Source organism: Mastomys coucha, unplaced genomic scaffold (assembly GCF_008632895.1).
Source record: "Mastomys coucha isolate ucsf_1 unplaced genomic scaffold, UCSF_Mcou_1 pScaffold9, whole genome shotgun sequence".
Classification (NCBI taxonomy): domain Eukaryota; kingdom Metazoa; phylum Chordata; class Mammalia; order Rodentia; family Muridae; genus Mastomys; species Mastomys coucha.
In genome coordinates this window covers 94,735,657-94,760,400 of record NW_022196915.1, presented here as the reverse complement: position 1 = coordinate 94,760,400, position 24,744 = coordinate 94,735,657, and the positions used below count along the sequence as shown (strand labels likewise).

The 24,744-nt window shown below is 36.8% G+C and overlaps 1 pseudogene; it reads left to right on the top strand.

Moving 5' to 3' along the window:
* Positions 1 to 334: 334 nt before the first annotated feature.
* LOC116084221 lies at positions 335 to 24,086 on the top strand (annotated as a pseudogene).
* Positions 24,087 to 24,744: the final 658 nt, after the last annotated feature.

Here is a 24,744-nt window from a genome sequence, read left to right as displayed (position 1 = left end):
TGGGACTTGCTGGTGGCTACTCCCAATTCCCCATCCCTCACTACTACACACCTCTGTTCAAATTCTTGAATTATTGATTGTCCCTGGAGTTGGCAGGGCTGGTAATTCCTGATGACAACAGGCCTCTGGGGCTGCAGGTAGATCTGGTAGTCCCTGATGGCAGCAGGCTTCTGGGGTTGGAGATAGAGCTGGTTGTCCTTCCTAGCAGTGGGCCACTGGCATTGCAGGTAACATTGTTTGTCCTTGGTGGCAGCAGGGTTCCAGGAACACAAGCAGAGCTGATAGTCCATGATGGCTTTTGGTCATTCTCAGTAACAGCAAGCCTCTAGGGATGATGGTCCTTGATAGCTGCAGGCCTCCAGGATTGCAGGTAAAGGTATGGACTGGAATATGGAGTATAGACAGGTTAGGGTAGACATCATGGATGTTGTGTGGGCCAATGGAATCAGCAGTCAAGGACTGTGGCATGGGGATCTCACCTTCTTGTCCTGGGTGACATCAGGCCCCCAGGCATTCAGGTAGACCTGGGAAATGGAGGGCAGAGGGAAAGGGTGGAATTGCTGCTGCTATGTTTACCAGGAGGGGCCAACAAGCAGGGAATTGAGGTAGGAGTCTTTGTGATGCCTGATGGTTGCAGTCCTCCTGTATTGGAGGTAGAGTAGATTTGTGGACTGGAAGGTGAAGCACAGAGTGGACTTAACAGACTGCACAACTCCTGGGGTTGCTGGAGTTCTCAGCAGGCAAATTTTGTTGGAGGGGCAAGGGTATGTCAACTGATTGTTGTTGGGCCAAGCAGACACCAGTGATGTAGCCAGAGATGTGGCCAGGACAATTATCACTGTTTTAATATACTATTAGATTATAAAAGGTATGTTTATAATTATTTTGTCTATAATAACAAAATGAAGGATATGTGACGTTTTTATTTATGAAATTAGTGAAACAAATTGTTAATACTAAAATCATCATCCAAGGAAGTGAAAACAAATTTGAGCAGTCAGAATTTAAGTAAACTTATTTTTGTGGTTTTCTCAAGTTTTTCTAATAAATAGATATTGCAGTATTTTTTTACAAAGAAATATCTTAATAAATTACAAGAAACAAAGAATCAAAAGAAGTGAATTTCCAGCTATTGTACAGGACCATCCCGTACCTGAATTACCATCATCCTCAGAACTTCAGCTGTACCTGCTTACAAAAATACCATCATTGATGTTCTTGTCTGAGGACCTTCCCTCATAGTAGGAGGACTATGGAGAAAAATGGAACCATCACATGAATATGCAGGTTTTCTCACAAAACATTTTTTTGTGTGTGTGCTTTTTAAACATTTTTATTATTTTTTGAAATTGCAACTTTTGGGATCCAGGAATTTTCCCACAAACCACACAGACACTGAACTCAATCAAGGAGAGATAGTTTATTGAACACATACATTGATACTTGACCAGTTAAGGATACAGACCACACTCTGGAGCTGAGACTCTGGAGCTGAGACTCTGATAACAAGCCAAAATGGTATGGAGTTTTTAAGGCTGAAATCCACAAACATCTGTGTCAAGTTACATATATATATATATGAATTACACAGAAGAAAAAATACTTTGTTGGCTTTAAAACTGAAGATACTACACGATATATATTGCATGAAATGCATTTTTCAATAAGAATAAGCTTCTTTGATGAAGAATGAGAGCCATACTTACCTGAGGGTATTAATATGTAGAATGCCATTAAAAATTATAGTAGTTTAGGGGAAGTAGTTCTAGTAGGTTCTCTGTATGGCCTTATAATACAGAAGTATTGAGCTAATTTACATTATTGGGTAGAAATGTTCTTCAATCAAGCTGGTCTTGTGTCCAGTTAACCAGCTGGTGGCTACCTACAGAATATGCTGCTGTTCTTTTCAGTTTGCAGGCACTGTATCTTGGTAGGGATGTTGCTTGCAATACTCCCTTGGCACTTTGCAGTATGATCTTAACTTCAGCTTCAGAAAGACAACCAAGGGCAATGGCAGTAGGCTGCATTGTTTTAGGAGTCTGTCAGACGCCCTGACCAGCTAATTCAAGGGAGGTTTCCCTTAGTCTATGAATGTTAGAGGGAGCATCAGAACCCAATTGAGATAACGTAACTTCTATATCTTAATTTGTATACTGCTCTTACTTTTGTGCATTTCATCTAAGGTCCCTTCTTTTGAGTCCTGAGAGTCTCTCACCTCCCAGGTCTCATGTGCATTCTTGAGTGTCCTCCCAACCTCCTACCTCCTGAGGTTGCTTGTTCCCTTCTTTCTGCTGGCCTTCAGGGCTTCAGTCCTTTTCCTCCACCCAATACCATATCAAGTTTCACTCTTCCCCACTCTGTCCACTTTCCTTCCCAGACCCCTCCCTCCCTCCTTGCTTCTGATTGTTTTCTTCTCCCTCCCAAGTAGGACTGAAGTGTCCTCCCTTGTGCCTTCCAGCTTCCTAACATTTTTGAGTTCTGTGGACTATATCTTATGTATTCTGTACTTTTTTATTTATTTTATTTTATTTTTTTTATTTTATTTTGGATAATATTCACTTATTAGTGAGTACATACCGTGCATGTCCCTGTGGGTCTAAGTTACCTCACTCAGGATGAGAAATAGAACTATCTGAAGACCCAGCAATACCACTGTTGGGAATATACCCAAAAGATGCCCACCATGCCACAGGGGCACGTGTTCTCCTATGTTCATAAGTGGTCTTATTTGTGGTAGCCAGAATCTGGAAACAATTCATATGTCACACGATAGAGGAATGGATAAAGAAAATGTGGTTCATTTACACAATGGAATACTACTCAGCTATTAAGAACAAGGAAGTCTTGAGTTTTGCAGATAAATGGATGGAACTAGAAAATATCCCCTTCATTTCTTAGATCACTAATTACATGTTCACAAATTTCTGATGTGTATTTCCAGAGGCAGGAGGAACAAGGAAAGGGGAAACATTTGAAATGTAAATAAATAAAATATCCAATAAAAAAGGAAAAAATACACAAGAACAAAAAAAAGAAAGAAAAAATATAGCACATAAGATGTTTACAAGATTCTAGAAGCATTGTGCAAGAATCTTTTAAAAACTCACAATGATAGTCAGAGTTTGTGATTCCTTCAAAATAAAAAAAAATTTTTGTCCAAATGTCTGTAGGCACAAGTGTGTGTTGTAGAAGCATCAAGAACTATGATACAGTTAGTTGATTGTAGAACAGGAGTTTATTGCAAGTAGTCTCCTAAAAACAAGCCTTGAATTTCAATTACGTATCTTAATTTATGAGATCTACATGATCTCAATAGTATCTTTGTCCATAGTATTAAATAAGGAAGAAAAATTCTTATTATCTATGGGAAAATATAAATATGTATGAGAAGAACAACATTTAAGAGATGTCCTTGCTAGTATATTCTTATTGAGAGTGGTGTTGTTCTTTGTTTATTAAGGAAGAAAGAAGTAGACATATTAGAGAAATAGGCATCTTAATTTCCTTTTTTAAGGCAACTTGAAGTGCTCTGCTCTAATAAAATATGCCTTATGAGTGTGAACTGAATGTAAATGTTTTCATTTTGAGACATTAATGATTGTTAAAAATGACAACATTTAGATGCAATTTTGAGATAACATGAAATACCCTCAACTCATGTTTTCATTAATGGTTTGGGAGAATTGTCACTGAAGCATTTGCACTATCAATCAGTGGAAGACAGAAAAAGTTCCTGTGCCTTCTGAGTTTGAATTAGGAAATAAATCGATTCATTTCTCCTACCATTAACCTTCCAAATGAATGAACTGAGTTTTAGCCGGTCCCTGATTAGAAGCAATTAAAATAAAATATAATTAGCACCATCTCAACTGTCTCCAACTCATTTTCAGAAATAATTTTCTCATTCCTCTGCTTCTATAGGAAGCAATAAAATGGTGTATTTTTATTTTCAATAAAAAATACAAAACTTATGGAATAGAATGCTCCCATGTTGATTAATTAAATGATAAAAATTGTCTAGTACATAGTTCCTTAAGTCATTTTCATATTGTTAATATATTTACTTTATGATTAATAATGTAGAAAAGCAATATAACATAAATGTATATAATGCATGCTTATGTATGCATATTCTATTATACACAGACATTGAATTATTTTGTTTGTTATACATAAATTTACTATAAAATTTTTAATTTACCTTTTAAAATCTCTAATTATTAAGAAATACAATAAAAATTTGTATAATAATAAATATATTGTAACTATAAATACTTGGACATTTTTCTCACTTTGATATAATTTGAGAAACATTTAGAGATTTAAATCATTATTGAGAAATTGTTTGGATAAACAAATGCAGAGGCCAAAGTATCTATAAATAAAATGATTTTACAAAATATTGAATATATTTTATCTTTCTATCTTGGAAGATGTTTTGAGTTGTGTTTTTAAATGTAATTATTTTAAACATGATCTGCTTACATTTGTCATACAATTACTTGTTGGGTCAAGAAAGCAAGATTTCCATTAGTTTGCATGGGGCTTTGCAACATGTAGCACATTCCAGGATGGCCTGGGCTGCACCTTGAAACTATCAAAACAGGAAGAAGGAGCAATAAAATAGTTTAAATAGAGCTAAAGAATATTACAGACTAATTCATAAAATATTTTAAGTGCAGCAAACTGTTTTACCATTATTATAGAATTAGAAGTGTCATTTTCTGTCCAGTAACTTTCTAAGGCAGGACCAGCCAGGAGGCACAGGCCTCAGAAGTGGCAGGGAAGCTGGGACAGGATCCTTTCTACCTCTGTCTACACCTAAGAGGGACAGCAGATCCACAGCCCTCTCTGCCCCTTCCCTGCAAACAGAGAGCTGGTATCCAGGGTGTGCTCTGACCCCAGGACTCTGGAAGGACTACTGATTCACAGCCTCCTGCACACAGGTTTTACCAGAGGAGAACTGATCTCCCAGAACTGCTGACACAGGCTTACAGACCCACAGGAGGAACAAGCTTCAGCCAGAGAAAGCAAGAACATCTAACACCAGAGATCAACAGATGGCAAAAGGCAAACACAAGAATCTTACCAACAGAAACCAAGACTACTTGGCATCATTAGAACCTAGTACTCCCTCCACAGCAAGTCCTGGACATCCCAAAAGACCAGAAAAGCAAGATTTGGATCTAAAATCATTTCTCACGATGGTGATAGAGGAATTTAAGGAGGACATGAATAACACCCTTAAAGAAATGCAGGAGAACACAGGTAAACAGGTTCAAGCCCTTAAAAAGGAAAAACAAAAATCCCTTAAAGAATTACAGGAAAGCACAACCAAACCGGTGAAGAAATTGAACAAAACCATCCAGGACCTAAAAATGGAAGTAAAAACAGTTAAGAAATCACAAAAAGAGATGACTCTGGAGATAGAAATCCTAGGAAAGAAGTCAGGAACCATAGATGCAAGCATCACCAACAGAACACAAGAGACAGAAGAGAGAATCTCAGGGGCAGAAGATACCATAGAAAACATTGACACAACCATTATCAAAGAAAGTGAAAAATGCAAAAAGTTCCTAACCCAAAACATCCAGGAAATCCAGGACACAATGAGAAGACCAAACCTAAGGATAATAGGTATAGAAGAGAGTAAAGATCTCCAACTTAAAGGGCCAATAAATATCTTCAACAAAATTATAGAAGAAAACTTTCCTAACCTAAAGAAAGAGATGCCTATGAACATACAAGAAGCCTATGGAACTCCAAATAGACTGGACCAGAAAAGAAATTCCTCCCACCACATAATAGTCAAAACATCAAATGCACAAAACAAAGAACATTAAAAGCAGTAATGGAAGAAGGTCAAGTAACATATAAAGGCAAACCTATTAGAATCACACCAGACTTCACACCAGTGACTATGAAAGCCTAAAGATCCTTGGTTGATGTCATACAGACCTTAAGAGAATACAAATGCCAACCCAGGCTACAATATCCAGCAATCAAAGACCACTCTGGAAATCAGTTTGGTGGTTCCTCTGGAAATTGGACATAGTACTACCAGAGGATCCAGCTATACCACTCCTAGGCATATATCCAGAAGATGCTCCAACTGTAATAAGGGCACATGCTCCACTATGTTCATAGCAGCCTTATTTATTATAGCCAGAAACTGGAAACAACCCAGATGTCCCTCAACAAAAGAATGGATACATAAAATGTGGTACATATACACAATGGAGTACTACTCAGCTATTAAAAACAATGAATTTATGAAATGTTTAGGGAAATGGATGGATCTGGAGAAGATCATCCTGAGTGAGGTAACCCAATCACAAAAGAACACACATGGTATGCACTCTCTGATAAGTGGATATTAGCCTAGAAGATTGGAATACACAAAATACAATCCACAAACCACAAGAAACTCAAGAAGAAGGAAGACCAAAGTATGGATACTTCATTCTTTCTTAAAAGGGGGAATAAAATATCCATGGAAGGATTTTCAGAGACAGACTATGGAGCAGAGACTGAAGGAAGGACAATCCAGATTCTGCTCCACCTGGTAATCCTTCCCACATCCAATCATCAAATCCAGACACTATTGTGGATATCAGCAAGTACTGGCTGACAGGAGCCTGATATAGGTGTCTCCTGAGAGGCTCTGACAGTACCTGACTAATACAGAAGTAGAGGCTCACAGCCATTCATTGGACTGAGTACAGGGTCCTCAATGAAGGAGCTAGGGAAAGGACCCAAGGAGCTTAAGGGTTTGCAGTGCCTTAGCAGGAACAACAATATGAATGACCTAGTACCCTCAGAGCTCCCAGGGACTCAACCACCAACCAAGGAGTACACATGGTGGGACTCAGGAGACATAACTTTTAAATGTGGTTAGAATAGTCACTGTGTCAGATACTGTAGTGGAGATCTTTTTAGGCCTTGTTATTGATTGATTAAGTCATGCAAATCATTTAGTTTCATTTTCATAAGGAATTGTAAAATGAAATTGTTGAAAGAGAAAAAAAGAGGTGATGTTGGCTCTAAAGAGAATTTTTTTCCAAGAAGATACCAGAGAAATGCAATTTACCTTCCATCCTTCTTTAGCTTCAGAGGACATTCATCTAAAGAGATGGCTTGACATGAAAAAAAGTAAAAAAGTTGTCATGCATGTCATGACACAGGTCTGAAGAGAGGGACAGACCTTTAGGTTTGCAGAGAAATAAAGGAAACTCCTTCCTTTTATGTTTCAACTGAGTAGCTTCTTCTATATGCCAACAGGCACAGAGCATGTGCACCTTGCTATTGCACAGGCAAGGAGGGGATGCCAGCCCAGAGAGAGCTGTGGAGGAAAAGTTAGTGGCAGGTAGGGAGTCTGTATTCCAACAATTATAGTTTGGTTTCACAACAATTTTAGTTGTATTGTGTATATATTATAGAAGAGGAAATAGCACAGATAGGACAGTTTATGTGGGATATAGGAAGTATGCTTAATGAACACTGCGTGTTTGAGAAACACTTAAGAATAAGAAGCCTTAGCTGCAAACCCCTCAGCAGTGTAGGGGAATGCCAGGGCCAGAAAGTGGGAGAGGGCGGGGTGGCAGGCATGGGGAGGGGGGAGGCAACAGGGATTTGTTTTTGTTTGTTTGTTTGTTTTTTGGAGGGGAAACTGGGAATGGAGAGATTTACATGTAAATAAAGAAAATATCAAAAAAAAAAAAAAAAAAAAAAAAAAAAAAGAAGCCTTAGCTGGGCTACAGAGGCAGGCAGATTTCTGAGTTCGAGGCCAGCCGGGTCTATAGAGTGAGTTCCAGGACAGACAGGGCTACACAGAGAAACCTTGTCTCAAAAAACCAAAAAACCAGCCAAACAAACAAACAAGAAAAGAATAAGAAACCTTAAGAATAAGAACACAAAAGGAAAATATGAGATTGAAAACCCTAGTGGTCATGGAGATAGAATATTTTTATGAGTAAAGAACTGAAAGAAGTAGTCTATTTTTTTTATTACTTTTATTTTTTACAGTCCAGCCATTGCCTCCCCCCCCCCAAATCCAGTCTTCCCTCCTACAGCTCCTCATCTCATTCCTCATTCACCCTGTCTTCAAGAGGATGCCCCACCACTCCAGGCCTCCTACTCCCTGGGGTGTCAAGTCTTCACAGGGTTAGATGTATCATCTCCCCCTGAGGGCAGACCAGGCATTCCTCTGCTGTATATGTGTCAGGTGCCCTGGACCAGCTCATGTATGCTACCTGGTTGGTGACTCAGTGTCTGAGAGATCTTGGGGGTCCAGGTTAGTTGAGACCTCTGGTCTTCCTATGGGGTCATCTTCTTCCTCAGCCTCATCCAGCCTTTCCCTAATTCATCCATAGGCGGTCCCCAGCTTCTGTCCACTGGTTGGGTGTAAGTATCTGCATCTAGCTCTTTCAGTTACTTATGGGGCCTCTGGTAGGGCCTCCATGCTAGGCTCCTATCCATAAGCACACTGTAGAATCCGAAATAGTGTCAGGCCTTGGAGCCTCCTTTTGAGATGAATGGGGAACCTTCTAGAATGTACCAGAGATCTGGGAAGTGAGAGATGCTCAGGACTCAGAGGGAGGGACCTTACATCAAATGCTCAACAGTGGGAAGAGGGAACTTGTAGAGTCCACCTCCAGTAAAATGCCCTCCAGGGGCATCAGGTAGAGGGATGGGGTTGCCATCCCACAGTCAAAAACTCTGATTCAGAATTATCCCTATCTGAAAGATCTACAGGGATAAAAATGGAGAAGAGGCTGAGAGAAAGGAGGGCCAGTGACCAGTCCAAATTGGGATCCTGCTTTTTATTTACAAATAAATTCATTTATTTATTCCAGGTATCCTTTTGATTATCCTATTAATCAGCATCCTGTGACCCCAGCACTTTGATTATTAGGAGACAGCAAGTACACATTTTCTTTCAACATTGTAAGACATTTAAGAGATATGAGATACACACAGATGCTCAAGCCAGGATGGGACCCAGTCTTGCAATTACCATTTATTCCACACCTGGGCCTAAACTTGCTGAGACCCAGGCTGATCTTGAACTCATGAATAAGCATGCCTTTGTGTCTTTCTGACAAGCTGGCTTACTAATGCAGCTGTCTTTGTTCCTTTAGATTTGTAAAGCCACTCCTAATCATATTGAGTTTCTTATATTCTTGCATAGTTGAGAAATTATATATGTTTGACCTCATATATTTTGAGCTCTTACCCTTAGCCTTAACAGCTGTCCTGAAGGTCCCAGTATTAACCATTTTGCTGAGACATTAGCCACACCTTTGCCCTTTGGATTCCTGTTGTCTGAGATTATCATGGAGTCATTAACATTAACAGAGAGAATATTCCACAGTGGAATGTGAAAATACGAACATTACTACATAAACAGCCTGAAGCCCACAACAGCCATCGACCCTCATGGAGGCTCACACTTAGGCCCTGTCCCAGGAGCAGGAACCATATCATTGTGTCCCCGCCAGGGCCATGCCAGGCTCCACAAAATGCTTTATGTATTATGGATAGAAAATATATTATTCTCAAGAACTCACATACATTTGTAACTAAGCAACTTTTTATAGACTAAAGTATAAGCAGGAAGGGCGATTTTCTCAGCCATTTTCTCTTACTGTCAGGATGCAATTTGCGGTTACAAAGAAAGGGTGAATTATGTTATTATTTATCTTAAAAAGTAATCTTATAAAAATCTTAATCACAAATCAAAATTTTTATAAAATTTATATGAAGAAAAATCAGTACTTTTTACTTTAAATCCTAAGTGTGCTCACCTGCTCATTAACAAGAATTAGTAATTCATTAATTAAAATATCAAAAAGCTGAGGGCAAAAATGGGTATAAGACTTTAATCATCACCTGGATCACCAGCTTAGCTTTAGCAAAGGAGGCACATCAGCTAGCACTAGGCGGGCCACAATTGTTCTTCTTCTCTGACATGAAATAAAAAATCCCTTGCTCAACTACTAAACTTCCAATTGATCTCTAAAATCTTCTATATCAATGTTATTAGTAAAACCATCTTAATATAACTTTAATAACAATCTATATTTTCAATTGTTTCCAAGAGTTGTAGATGTTACTAATAATCTGAAAGTGTCTGAAAATCACTGAAGGAAGACCACAGACTCAGATAGTATGCAAAAACAAAGAGCATTTATTCTGCAGAAACAACCAGCATGTGCAGATCAATCATTTTTTTGAAGTGGTGACCCCAGGCAATGTCACAGGCCTTCTTATAGGGAGTCAGGAGAACTTTCCAGAAGGACTGGGTAATCTAAAATGTCATTGGTGGGTACTAGGGGAGACACAGGTGGTCATTAGTCTGCATTCCTATGTCATGAACATTTAAACATAGGATGGATGAAATAGGGCTGCCCAGCATTGGTGGCCCATTCTGAGCTAAGCTATTGCCCCATTTTTGTGATTATCTACAAGCTGTTCTTTGGGAGGGAGTTTTACGATCTTGTTCAGGATTTTATGAACTTTCCCTGGAACTGGTGCCTATTGTCTAGTTTCTGTGACTTATGTTCAGTACCTACAGCTGTTGCCTTAAGGCATTTTCTTGAAATCAGACCTGGTTCATAAATGGAGACAAATGGGGTCTTTAAATGGAGACAAATGGGGTTCATGTTGTCCTTCCAAATCTACATCTCTAAGTCCTTTCTGAGAATGGTTGATGAATAGTTAATCTGATTCAGCAGCAATGCTTGAAAAACATCAATCATTATTATAATAAGTGTGAATGATACTCCACATAGGTTATGACGGTTGTGATGACTGCTGCAGAGCCAAACTCCACACAACAGAAAGTCCTCAGGTCACATAATCCCGGGTACATTCACTACTATTGTGCTAACTGGTGGGTGGATTGCATTCATGAGTTCTAAACCTGCTTGGCTGTTCCTCTTATGCTGCTCCCAACAAGACACTATACTAACTGCAGTGTTAAAAAGACTAGATATATCTGTTTATCTTTTCTCTAATTCACTGTAAGTTGGCTTTTAATTTTGGAACTGATTTACCAGCAAAGTAACTTTACTGCTTCTTGAAAAGTGTTCTTGTAAATCCTTACCAGGGACTTCACTTTTCTGGGTTTACATAGTAAATGTTTCACTAATGAATTTCAAACTGAAGAGACATGTTATTTCCTCAGTACTCTTAATACCATTCAAAGTAATTTTTTTTATGGAAAGTTTGCTATCAGAATGACATTGTGATAAAAATCATTTAAATAATTTTTATATTGTCTAGTGATGTTAAAACACATCAGACAAAAATAAGAAAAAATGGATTATAATTTAACTTGTGACTTAGTATCCCAATGCTTATGGCAGTATGCCACAGACTGGGTTGCTTTAGGGACCCCTTGTTCCATGGGGTGATAAAAGTACTGGCCTGGTGGGCAAAGAATTTGGCAAATGACAAACAGACACGACACAAGGGAGTATGGTATGTGAATGCAATTTGTACAAAGTAAAAATCAAGCTTATGTAGTATATAGAAAACAGAGCAAACTACAGAAGTCACGTAGGCAGGAGACAGCCAGCTACATCAGTGAGAACAAGCAGCCAGGTGCAAGGCAGAGGAGCAGTGATGTACTTCTTCTTGGGCTATTTTGGTAGCCCCATGATAAATTCTCTGGGTCTGTCTGAGGCAAGTAGCTGAAGGTCTTATGCTAGCATTCCTTGACTGTAACATAGATAATTAGTGACAGAAGCCCTACAACTTCTAACTTCTCTCTGGCATGTAAATCAATTCTGTTTTGTGTGAAACTACTCTGATAATAAGTGCATAACTGCTATCTCTAACTCTTGAGACACCATGTCTGGTAAGACAGCTTCTCAGTAAAAATTCCAAGCTAATAACAGCTAGGAAATCAATTTAGGATTATTGAAACACTGTGGAGGCCAGGAAATAATGTTCAATCTCAGTATAGTTAATAATGAAAAATTTCTTAGGGCCCCTTTATTCCTGAATAAAGAAAGCATGTAGATCTCTCCACAGACTTTAGCAGAGACCAATCTGGAACACAAGTGAGCTAGGAGATGTCAGCGACTGGACTACCTCAGGAGACTGGCTGGAGCGTACGCCTCAGGTCTAAGATCAGGTTTTTAGGCCTGTCCAAACACTACTGAAGTAGACGAGTTCTGTGTGACAGCAGTACACTTAGTCTCATTGGTATTTAATCTCCTAACTTTTAATATACTGTTGTCACATAGCTTTGGAAAATATATTTACCTGTAACACTTAATATAAAATAAGAAAAAATATATTTTTCTCTACTGTGGTAAATTAGTAGTATATACAAGTTCTGTCTCTTCCATTTTTTTGAACCCTGTATTATGAAAATAATCTACAGAAAACAGAAATATGTCAGCACAGTGATAAACTCACAAATTAAGCAAATGTTATGGTTCTAAATTCAAAATCTTTACAATATGTTTCTTTTAACATCTACCTTTTCTGAGATTGTGTAGGATTCTTGAACATATTCTTTAAATATGTTCTATTTAAAGTTAAATATAAATTCAGCTTAGTAAATGAAGACAAAATATTTGCTTTTATGTCCACTTATCTCTAAAATACTATTATAAGAAACATTTTAAATAATTTTATTTGAGTTATTTTTCTTATCTTTTGAAATTTTATAATTATATAATCACTTCAATTCTCCCTTTTCTGTCCTTCTTCCAAAATCAATAACATCCTCACTTTTATTAAAGTGAGTAGGGTTTTTGTTCAGTAATTTTGTTATATATATAATATACTATATATGTAATGTTTACTATAAAAAAATCTATTCTTAAATATATGTATTCCTAAACATATAAGTACAACTTAGCCAGCCTGTATCATCTTACTGCCTTTACATTCTCCACCAATTATTCCACATGCATCTCTGAGACTTCAACTGGGAATTTGATAAAGACAGTTAAAAATAGTTAAATGACTATTTATCCTAGACATTTTTGATGAATAAATCACTGTTCACTATGAAATTTCTCTAACCAAATTTGAAAACTTTACAAATCTAAGTGAATAAGCACAAACTGTAAATGTAGTGTTTATTCACTGGACTTAATTGCCATCTCTGGAGCTTACTGCTTAATAAACTCACTCTTGGTAATTCTTTGGCTGATTCAACTCAGCTGTTCTAGCTCAAACTCCTGTACAAGCTGACTAAATCAAACCTGCTTCTCACAGATTGTCTTTGAATTGCTATTATTGGCCTCAAATTTACTCTTGAAATTTGTTCTAATCTTCTGGCTCCTTCTTATTATGTGTCATCAACCCCCTGTGTTGATCTGCACTCAGCAACACTACACTGCACTCACTGAACTGATTCCCAGCTGAAGCAACTCCTAACTCAAGTTTCTCTCCCTGTGCTATTCTGTATAGCTTCTTGCAAGAGTTAGGTGTACTATATCACTGATTCAGCCTGTCATACTTATCTCTGACTTATCTCTGACTTTGCCCATCAATTAAACATAACTGTCATGTGTTTGCATTCCAGACAGATCACATAGACACATAGGTCTTTGGATGTGATCCAGATGTTTCCAGAGCAGCCATGCTGCTGAATTAAAACAACAACAAATATGTCCTTGTGTTTGAGGCTGTTCCCCATTTTCTCTTCTATTAGTTTCACTGTATCGGGTTTTATGTGGATGTTCTTGATGCACTTGGAATTAAGCTTTGTACAGGAGAAAGACTGGATCTACGTGCATTCTTCTACATGGTAAACAAATAGGCACAGAAGAATTTTCCTAAATAGAACACCAGTGGCTTATGTTCTAAGATCAACAATAGACAAATGGGACCTCATAAAATTGCAAAGCTTCTGTAAGGCAAAGGACACTGTCAATAGAACAAAACAGCAACCAACAGATTGGGAAAATATCTTAACCCGTCCTACGTCCAATAGAGGGCTAATACCCAATATATACAAAGAAGTCATAAAGTTAGACTCCAGAGAACCAAATAACCCTATTAAAAAGTAGGGTTCAGAGCTAAACAAAGAATTCTTAACTGAGGAATGTCTAATGGCCAAGAAGCACATAAAGAAATGCTCAACATTCTTAGTGATCAGGGAAATGCAAATCAAAACAACCCTGAGATTCCACCTCACACCAGTCAGAATGGCTAAGATCCAAAAATCATGGGACAGCAGATGCTGGCAAGGGTGTGGAGAAAGAGGAATACTCCTTCATTGCTGGTGGGACTGCAAGTTGATTGTCTGATGATTCCTCAGAAAATTGGACATAGTGTACCCACTCTAGGGCATATACCTGAAAAATGTTCCAACATATAAGAAGGACACATGGGCTGGAGAGATGGCTCAGCCGTTAAAGGCTAGGCTCACAACCAAAAATATAAGAAGGACACATGCCCCATAGAATCCTTATTGATAATAGCCAGAAGCTGGATGTCCTTCATCCAGATGTCCTTCAACAGAGGAATGGATACAGAAAACGTGGTAGATTTACACAATGGGATACTACTCAGCTATTGCAATGACTTCATGAAATTCTTAGGGAAATGGATGGAGCTAGAAAATATCATCCTGAGTGAGGTAACCCAATCACAAAAGAACACACACGTGGTATGTACTCATTGATAAGTGGATATTAGCCCAAAAGCTTGGAATACCAAAGATACAATTCACAGACCATATGAAGCTCAAGAAGAAGAAAGACCAAACTGTCTATGCTTCAGTCCTTCTTAGAAGTGGGAATAAAATGCTCAAGGGAGGAAATATGGAGACAAAGTGTGGAGCAGAGACTGAAGGAAAGGCCATCCAGAGACTGCCTCACCTGGGGATCCATCCCATATATAGACACCAAACCCAGACACTACTGTGGATGCCAAGAAGTGCCTGTTGAAAGGAGCCTGAAATAGCTGTCTCCTGAGAGGCTCAGGCTGAACCTGACAAATACAGAAGCAGATGCTCACGGCCAACCATTGAACTGAGCACAGGGTCCCCAATGGAGGAGTTAGAGAAAGAACTGAAGGGTTTGCAACCCCTTAGGAAGAACAACAATATCAACCAACCAGACCTTCCAGAGCTCCCAGGGATTACACCACCAACCAAATAGTACACATGGAGGCACCCATGGCTCCATCTGCATATGTAGCAGAGGATGGCCTTACTGGGTATCAATGGGAGAAGAGGCCTTTGGACCTGTGAAGGCTGGATGCCCCAGTGTAGTGGAATTCGAGAGCCGGTGAGATGGGTGTGGGTAGGTAGGTGGGTGGGGGAACACCCTCATAGTAGCATGGGGAAGGGGGATGGGATAGGGGGTTTCCAGGAGTGGAGAAACAGAGAAAGGGAATAACATTTGAAATTTAAATAATGAAAATATCCAATAAACAATGTAAATTGTACTATAAAAAATAATGCAAATATTCAAATAGTGCTTGACAATACAATCATTTAACAAATCCATATAAATCAGTTCTCCTCTAGGACTTACTATCTTACCAATCATTGGTTTTAATCAGATTATCATTACCAGGTATTAAATTCTTTCAATGGAACAGTCCTCATATGTAATACAAAGTTTGTTGATTATTTCTACAATTATGATTTTTTTTGCACTATTGGCTCTTTCTTGCCAGTGGGTTAGCATTCAAGTTAGTGCTAGCTATTGGGTAAGAACACTGATGTACTCGCTTCCAGAAGCCATGGGGTGTATTTGTGCAGATTTAATTTGACTTTTTTTCTAAATCCTTTATTTAAACTAAATAATTCCTACAGAAATCTGGTGATAAATCCAGTTATAGTGGTCAACCACAGCAATGTTAACAGTCTTGGTTAATTCCCTCTGGACCTTCTCAAACTAATATGGCAGCATCTCATACACTGCACAGAAATGTGTACTTAATAATTCATATTCATTAGCAACAACATTATCCATCCTCTCAGGATACCTTTGTTAAGTTCCAGATTTGGTCTTTCTGAGTACTGGGAGTTTTGCAAGATTACAGTGACCCCGTAGATTGATTTCAGGAATATAGTCATTTTCACAGTATCAGTTTTGCCTATCCATGATGACAAGAATATTCCTGCAATCTAATATCATATTAAACTTCCTTAGTGTCTTAAATTTTTCATTGTACATTTTAGAATTCTTCCTAAGTACATTATTTTTTGAACCTACTTTGAGTGAAATTTTCCTCATTTCATTTCATAACTCAGGGAATTGGTTATTAGTATGCAAAAATTTGCTGAGTTTTGTGTACTATTATAAAATTTTGGTAGGTGCTTAAAGTTTATATTGACATTGCTGTACCTAAAAGTCCTTATGACATTCTTATTAACAGACTAAAATAATGTTTAATTAAAAAAATCAATAATTTCTTTTTATTATTGATTTAAGTATTATTGCATTATAATGAGAAAATATCATAATTTCTAGTTATCTGAATTTATTTTCATTTAAAAACATATTTTATATAAACAGAATTACATAACATTCTTCTTTCCATTTTGTATCCCAACTCCTCCCAGAGATCCCCCCTTCACTACCTGGCATACCTTTTGAGTTTTTATCATATTCTTTAAAATTTATAAAATATTGTAACAGTAAAAATGAGTATTATAAAAGTTACTTGATATAAAACAACAAACAATTGAATAATCCTATGTAGATTCTTGTCTACGGCACTACTGAAAATACATACATCTTTCTCAATATAAATTTTAAATAACTCCATACATATTAACTGTATGATATTGTAAAGTAATACATCAATATTAGGTATTTTAAATTAACATAAATAGATAAAGACTTTTGTTTGTTTGTTTTATTTTTAGTAGAACTTAAAATCTTGGCTCTTACTGGGATATAAACCCAAAATAAAAACAATTTTTAGATATTGGAGTTTATTGTAATAAAGCTGTACTTCAATGATCCTCACACCACCAAAGGATTTTACCTCCATAGTAGCTAAGAGTTGACAGTTCTACTGCACCAAGGAATGAATTGGAGCCATGATTTTTGGATACAGATTTCCTGCAATGTTCAAAGCTTTTTAACTTGAGTGGTTGTCTTCATTCTCAGGCCACAGGGAACAGGTTCATTTAAGAATGGTGTGTATATTGAGATGGTCTATCCATAAAGTCATTTACCAGCTGTTTCAATGAACAGCGGTTCTGCTTGGAGGGTAACACAGATATTAGGTGAGGGTAAGAATCTAATTCACTGGCTGTGATGATTTTGAAAAACATCATCTCAGAAAAAAAGAGTAACTTATAAAGTCCTCTTCTTCAAAATTGATAAAATAATTATAAATATCAAGTAAAGCATTCAGCCTCATTCTTTGTTGTTCTCTTACAAGCCACTTCTCAAATTAAATGCCTACATTTCTTTTGGTTGTATACATAATTTTAAAATATGTAAGCTGTTCTGAAAACCATAGTATAGTGTAAAAACATCAAATAAACAATCTTACTAATAGAGGGGCTGAGATATGGGAAGCATGACTTCAAGACCAGTATGTGGTGCACAGAAAGACACTGTCACGTACAAACAAGCAGAGAGTGTATATGGATTGTACAATATTGGAGCTATTTGTTCAATTACCAAATTAGAGAGACCATTGGATACAGTCAACAAATTTCTACTTCCACATATTTTTTTAATTTCAATCGATTAGGACATGTTGTTAATATTAACTTTCATATTAAGAGAAATTAAGGGAAAATAATTGTTACTTCCTATTATTTTTGTTCTTAGAATTGGAATTATGTTTGTGTGGGTTTGTTGAAAGATTGCTTTCTTGCTTTTTCTAGGGTGTAGTTTTGCTCCTTATGTTGATGTTTTCCATCTATTATCTTTTGTAGGGCTGGATTTGTGGAAAGATATTGTGTAAATTTGGTTTTGTCATGGAATATCTTGTTTTCTCTATCAATGGTAATTGAGAGTTTTGCTGGGTATAGTAGCCTGGGCTGGCATTTGTGTTCTCTTAGGGTCTGTATGACATCTGCCCAGGATACTCTAGCTTTTATAGTCTCTGGTGAGAAGTCTGGTGCAGTTCTGATAGGTCTGCCTTTATATGTTACTTGACCTTTTTCCCTTACTGCTTTTAAAATTCTTTCTTTGCTTAGTTCATTCGGTGTTTTGATTATTATGTGGCAGGAGGAATTTCTTTTCCTGTCCTGTCTATTTGCAGTTCTGTAGGCTTCTTGTATGTTCATGAGCATCTCTTTTTTTAGGTTAAGGAAGTTTTCTTCTAAAATTTTGTTGAAGATATTTTTTGGCCCTTTAAGTTGGGAGTCTTCACTCTCTTCTATACCTATTATCCTTCAGTTTGGTCCTCTCACTGTGTCCTGGATTTCCTGGATGTTTTGGGTTAGGAGCTTTTTGCTTTTTGCATTTTCTTTGACTGTTGTGTCAATGTTTTCTAAGGTGTCTTCTGTCCCTGAGATTCTCTCTTCTATCTCTTTTATTTTCTTGGTTGTGCTTGCATCTACGACTCCTGATTTCTTTCCTAGGTTTTCTAACTCAAGGGTTGTCTCCCTTTGTAATTTCTATATTGTTTCTAGTTCCATTTTTAGATCCTGGATGGTTTTGTTCATTTCCTTCATTTGTTTGATTATGTTTTCCTGTAGTTCCTTATGGGACTTTTGTGTTTCCTCTTTAAGGGATTCTAGCTGTTTACCTGTGTTCTCCCATATTTCTTTCAGGGAGTTATGTCCTTCTTAAGTCCTGTATCATCATCATGGGAAGTGATTTTAGATCTGAATCTTACTTTTCCCTTGTGCTGGTGTGCCCAGGACTTGCTATGGTGGGGGATTTAGGTTCTGATGATGCCAAATACCCTTGGATTCTGTTGCTTAAGATTTTACTCTTGTCTCTAGCCATCTGGTTATCTCTAATGCTACCTGCCCTGGATATATCTGACTGGGGCCTGTCCTTCCAGTGATCCGGGTTGTGTCAGAACTCCTCAGAGTCAAGCTGTCTCTGTGATCCTGTGATTCTGGGATCCTGTGATCCTGTGATTCTGTGATCCTGGGCCCAGTGGAGAGCCTAGAAGTATAGTTTCCTCTGGGTATTATAGGACTCACTTTGGAGTTTGTGCCAAAGGTCTGCTCAGGGCACCGGTCCAGCCAGACCAGAAGGAACCCTTGCCACTGGACTGGCAGAATTCCTGTGTGCCTGGGTCCAACCATTCCCTGTTACTCCTGGTGTTGGGACAGATGTTATGTCCTATGATCCTGGGTATTTTAGAGCACCTCTGGCTGTTGTGTGACTCTCAACAAAACTTTTGTGTCAGGTATACTATAGTAGGCTATAAAGTAAATAGTATATCATATCTCAGGATTTCTAACTTGATATTGTCCTGGATCATTTTCAGGAGAATAATAACCACTTAAATAATAAGCAAATCTCATTGCATGATGCCATTCTTTCTTTCATTTATTTTTCTTTTGATTTTAGTTCTCTTGGTGGTTTTAGAAAGGGTCTTACTATGCAGCTGAGGTGGCCTCAAACTCACAATTATTATTCCTTTCTCTTCTGAATGCTGGAACTAAATCCATGTGACAATGTTCTTTAGCCACTAATTTTGAATACTAAACTTCATATCTCATACAATTATAATCATAAGCTTTAAATAAATTCATATATTATAAGGTATCATAAGCCAGTTTAATTGAATGTATACTTTGATATCTGTTAAAATATAATAAAGGTTCTCACATTGTCACAATCCACAACTTTTTCATTTGCTATCATGTGTGTATTTAGCTATAACTACAGATATAACTTTTTAATAATATATATAGTTTGCAGAAACTTATTTTCTATTCTTAAGTTTATACAATATTACTTCACTTATGAGAAAAAATAATTTTCAATATTAATTTGTTTATAATTATAGCATTATCACTATACCAACTGTATGTTATAACCAGGAAATCTCAGATAAATTATGTGATTCAATTTTCATCATAATTTGAAAGCTGAATTTTTTTCTTCATTGAATAAATTATCCTTAATTATAAGAGGGCTAATGACCATCATAAACTGTATAATTTATGTTAAAAACTTGCTTTGATTGTATATGTAGAAAAACTTGAAAATATCTAGTAAATACTTAGCTTATAAATTCAGCTATCAAAAAATAATTTGTAATCTATTAGGTTTTGTTCATACATCAGATTAAATTAATTTACAAAATATTTGGAAGTGTACTTTCTATAAACAATGAATTATATGTGATGAATGAAGCTTTCCTTTCTCAATCATTTTTATGTTGAAAAATTATTTATTATACTCAGTGCTATACTATAACCAAAGATTCATGACATTGGCATGTCTTTTTAATGGCATAAAGACATAAATATTACTTCATATTATTTAATTTGTTTCTGAAATTGTTGCAGTATTTATGAATTGCTCCTTCATTTCACTTAAATAACTTATAAAGGTTTTCTTTTTTTGTATTTCTGTTTTCCACTCCATAATCATTCATAATGCATCTTAACTCCATATCAATTTATATGGACAATGTCAATAATTACAAATGTTTGGTAATAAAATTTTAGACAACAGATGCCATTCAATTTCAGGCAAGTGAATACAAGAGGAATATTAGGTATTTTTGCTCTTCTCCTGATGATTGCAATAAATTACACATATAATTTATCTGTATGGCATATTAACTTATACAAGAGCATGAGTCATTTTATTTCAGGTGAAGAATATAAAAATGAATAATGGTTTCTCAGAACTAAATTCTTATATAAATCTTGACTCTAATTATAAACATTTCAAAATACTGCATCATGGTTTCATGTATCTATACTTTTTACTAAGAAATTTAACATAATTATTATATCTGTTTATGGCAAATATGTTTGGATGTTTCTATATGTGGCAAGTAGTTAGATTATTCTGTATAAAAGTATATTTATTTCTATATTATAATATAGAACACCAATTTATCACTGTTCAGAATTTTGTGCATTACTTATTTAATCAATAGAAAATGCATTTCATTATAAAATTTATGTGAATTCCTAGTAATACATAGAATATAATTAAATAACATATAGTTACTAATTACATAAATGCCATTAATTAAGTTTATGCTGGACATATTCCCAACTTTAACAACTAGAAAAATTTATATCTTAATGTAAAATCAATCAGTCATAACTCTTTAAGTATAAACATTATTTTTAAAATTACTTACTCTACTTGAAATAAATTCCCAACCAAGAGCATGGTTTTGGATAATGACTTTTTCTCTGCTTTAGTATTCTTCAAAAATTCCTGAATATTATATATTATTCAATTTTCTTTTCAAAATTTTTAATTTTAAACCCTTAAACTCTGAATTTAATACTAGAGTTTTCTCTTTTAATGCTGTATTCTCTATGGATTAATACTCATGTGATGTAGATTCAATAAGTGAATGCATTTACCTAATACCTCAGAGATTAAGTGTTACAATTGTTTATCACATGTGACACACAATTGTAAGTTGTTAAATTCAATATTGGCTTTCAAAATCATTGCTGTATCGAGAATTAGTGATCATATTTATATCACAAGATATCAATAATATTTTCATATGATCTTTTATTTTTGGAATAAATCAGATCATATATATATGACATAGTTTTACTGCTTATATCTTACTTGCTACATGAATTAACATATTCTATATTTTGAAGATTCTGAAGGTACATTAATTTTTGAAATTTCAAATGGCTTATTAATTGATTCTTTAATTTTATGGTAAAAGAATTTTCTTATGTAAATTTTTTAGATAAAATATACTTTATAATGCTTTTCTCTTCTTCCACCTCTTTCCAGATAGTTCATAATTTCCTGCCTACACCACTTCATGTTCTTTCTCTTTCCTTTAAAAGAGATAAAATAAGACAAAACAAAAAATAAGATAAAATATTTCCAAACAAGAAAACAAAATCAACCCCTACCTTTTAGAGACCATTCTGTAATTGCCAACTATTCCTAGGCCCATACTGGCTCTCGCACCAACCTGTAAGGCAAGATGTGGGAACAGATACACATAGAATTTTAACTCATCAACATCGTTACTCTGTCAAGGAATCACACCCAAAAATATGATCAACCACAATCCAGGCATGACATGGATTGCAATATGATCTGGCTGGACCACAGACACATGTCTAATGCATATCTTTAATCCCTAAAAGTGAGGGTACAGTTAGTATGTATTATAGAGCACCCATGTTTGTATGTGATGTCTAACTAAAGGGCAGAGAAAGTGACAAATCAAAGAAAGATTTGAAAAACTGCATAGGAGGTGGTGTTCAGGTCAACAAATCACCCACAAACTACACAAACTCTGGTCTCAGTCAAATAGAGATAGTTTACTGAATGCATACCCTAATCCTGATTGATGAAACCATAACTCAGTATTTAGGGGCTGAGTCATAGCAATGAACATCTTTCTGTTAGCTTATAAAAGCTAAAACCACAAAATCATAGTGAGCTCATGTGCAGGTGCAGGAAGTGCTGACTGGTGATTGGCTCTGACTAAAGCCATTTTAGACAAAAGGGTACATAATGGCTTGTAATTTTATGGGTCCTACATAAAACTTTGTAAAATTTCTTAAAATTAAGAAACCTCAGAACATACAAAACAGAACAGGATATGTGATCAGCATGACATTTCTCTGAGTCAAGCAAGTTTTCTGTGTCAATGACTGACAGGCATGTTACAGCAACAGTATGAAATGGTTGGCAAGCATGGGCCGAAATGACTTCAGCTAAGCTGGAGGGGGGAGAGCGGGTGTCAACACTGGGATATTCCCAGTTTACAATAGAATATCACAGGGAACAGAGGTCACTTAAGGGGATCAAGAGCTAGAACAAGCTAGAAAGCTAAGAAAACAGAAAAGGCTGGAGAATAAGAAAGAGCCAGATGATTAGAACATATCAACAAAGTTAGTAGGACACCAGAGAGAAAAATTCAGTCAGAAGCCAAAGGAAACCAGTTTTAATGAATCAGCTTAGAAAGAAGTTTGAGTCAAAATGGCTGAGTTGATCAGCCAGCCATACTTCAGGAAGAATTGTATAAATTCATCTGATATAATTGCATCTCTGAGACTTACTTCTGAATAAGATCACCCTTTGCTTAATGCCAGCTGAGAAAGACCCCGCTCATCCACCTCTGTGATGGTCATGCTGAGCAGGCTGTCAAGGTTGAAAAGATGCGCCAGAGTATACTGGAGGGGCTCAACTTCTCCCTGGAAAACCACCCACTCCCCTTCCCATCACCTCCTGCTCTGCCCGTCTACCCACCTTCTGTATACCATCAGCATTTGAGCCAGTCCCACCCACACAGGGCAGGGGCAGAGGTTTTGCAGGAGTCTGTGGCTTCGGAGGCCATTATAGAGAAACAGTAACAACAGGCCCTTACCGTGCCTCCCGGGTGACAGCAGCATCTGAACACTGTGGAGCCTTCTCAGGCAGTGACAGCGGCTGGACTAGCAAGTCCCATGGCGGAGTCCAATCTATTCCTTCTCAGGGAGGGAAGCTAGAAATAGCTGGTACTCTGGTCGGCCCCTGGGCTGGCAGCAGGAAGAGCCTTAGGAGATGAGGATCCTTCCCTCTGCAGATGGTGTCTGTGGGAGGTCTAGCAAGAGAGCATCCAGGGGGTGTTATTTCCACTTTCGCGATTAGAACGTTTGAAGAGGTGGAAGGTGCTACTGCAGAAGATACAAAAGCCAGGGAGCAATTCAGGGCTGACCTCCTTATGCTGCTTCAGCTGAAGAAGTGGCCTAAGAACTGAAGTCGAAATCTGGGGAATCCAACTCCTCTGCTGTGCCCTCAGAAGGGTCCCTGGCTGAAAACGCAGTGATGGCCTAGGAGAAGCCAGTGCCCTAACTTAATGGGAACACTGGTGACCCCAGGGCCCCAAGCCACTCCGAAAGTGCCTTGAACAATGACTGTAAACCATGCAATACAATTCGTCACTTAAACTCACTAAGTACAGACAGTGCCTGTCGCAGGGAGGCTACTCTGGAGGCAACTGTCTTAAATAAATAAGACTAAACATATTTTTATAGACGATGAAGGCTGTTGGAAGGGTAAGGTTTGAGTAATATCTTGAGAGAAAGTGAGTCTGCAGTTATGTACATTTTGTTCTTTCTGTAAGAGAACAATGAGGACTTTGGAATCTCAGATCCCTCTTTGATATCGGATATTTTTTGTTTTGTTTTGTTTTAACCAGTTGTAGTCAAAATACTATAATAAAACAAAAAAGAGAAAGAAAATGAAAAGCATTTGATTCTGGCACTTAAAAATGAAGTACACAAAGTTTAAACTGATTAGGACAAAAACCTAGAGTTGTGTCTCTTGAACTATAAAGAAAACAAATTTTGGCAATGTTTAAGTATATATAGCTTAAAATATAATTTTTAGCATTTGGCACTATATGTATGCCATTATATTTGTTTGGCATTACTGTTTCACAGTGAAGCTTTGTTTCAAGGCTTTGATTTATTATTATGAAAGAAATAAGGCACAACCACAGTTATTCTTTCTTACTTAATTTCATCACTGTTGATGTGGTTCTTTTGTGTTTAAAAGACGTGCAACTATCGAAAGTAAAAAAAAAAAATTGTAGACTAAACTGCTGTTGTACTGATTTTGAATACACAGCAAATCATAATACTTTACAAACAAGTTCAATGGAGATAAAGTT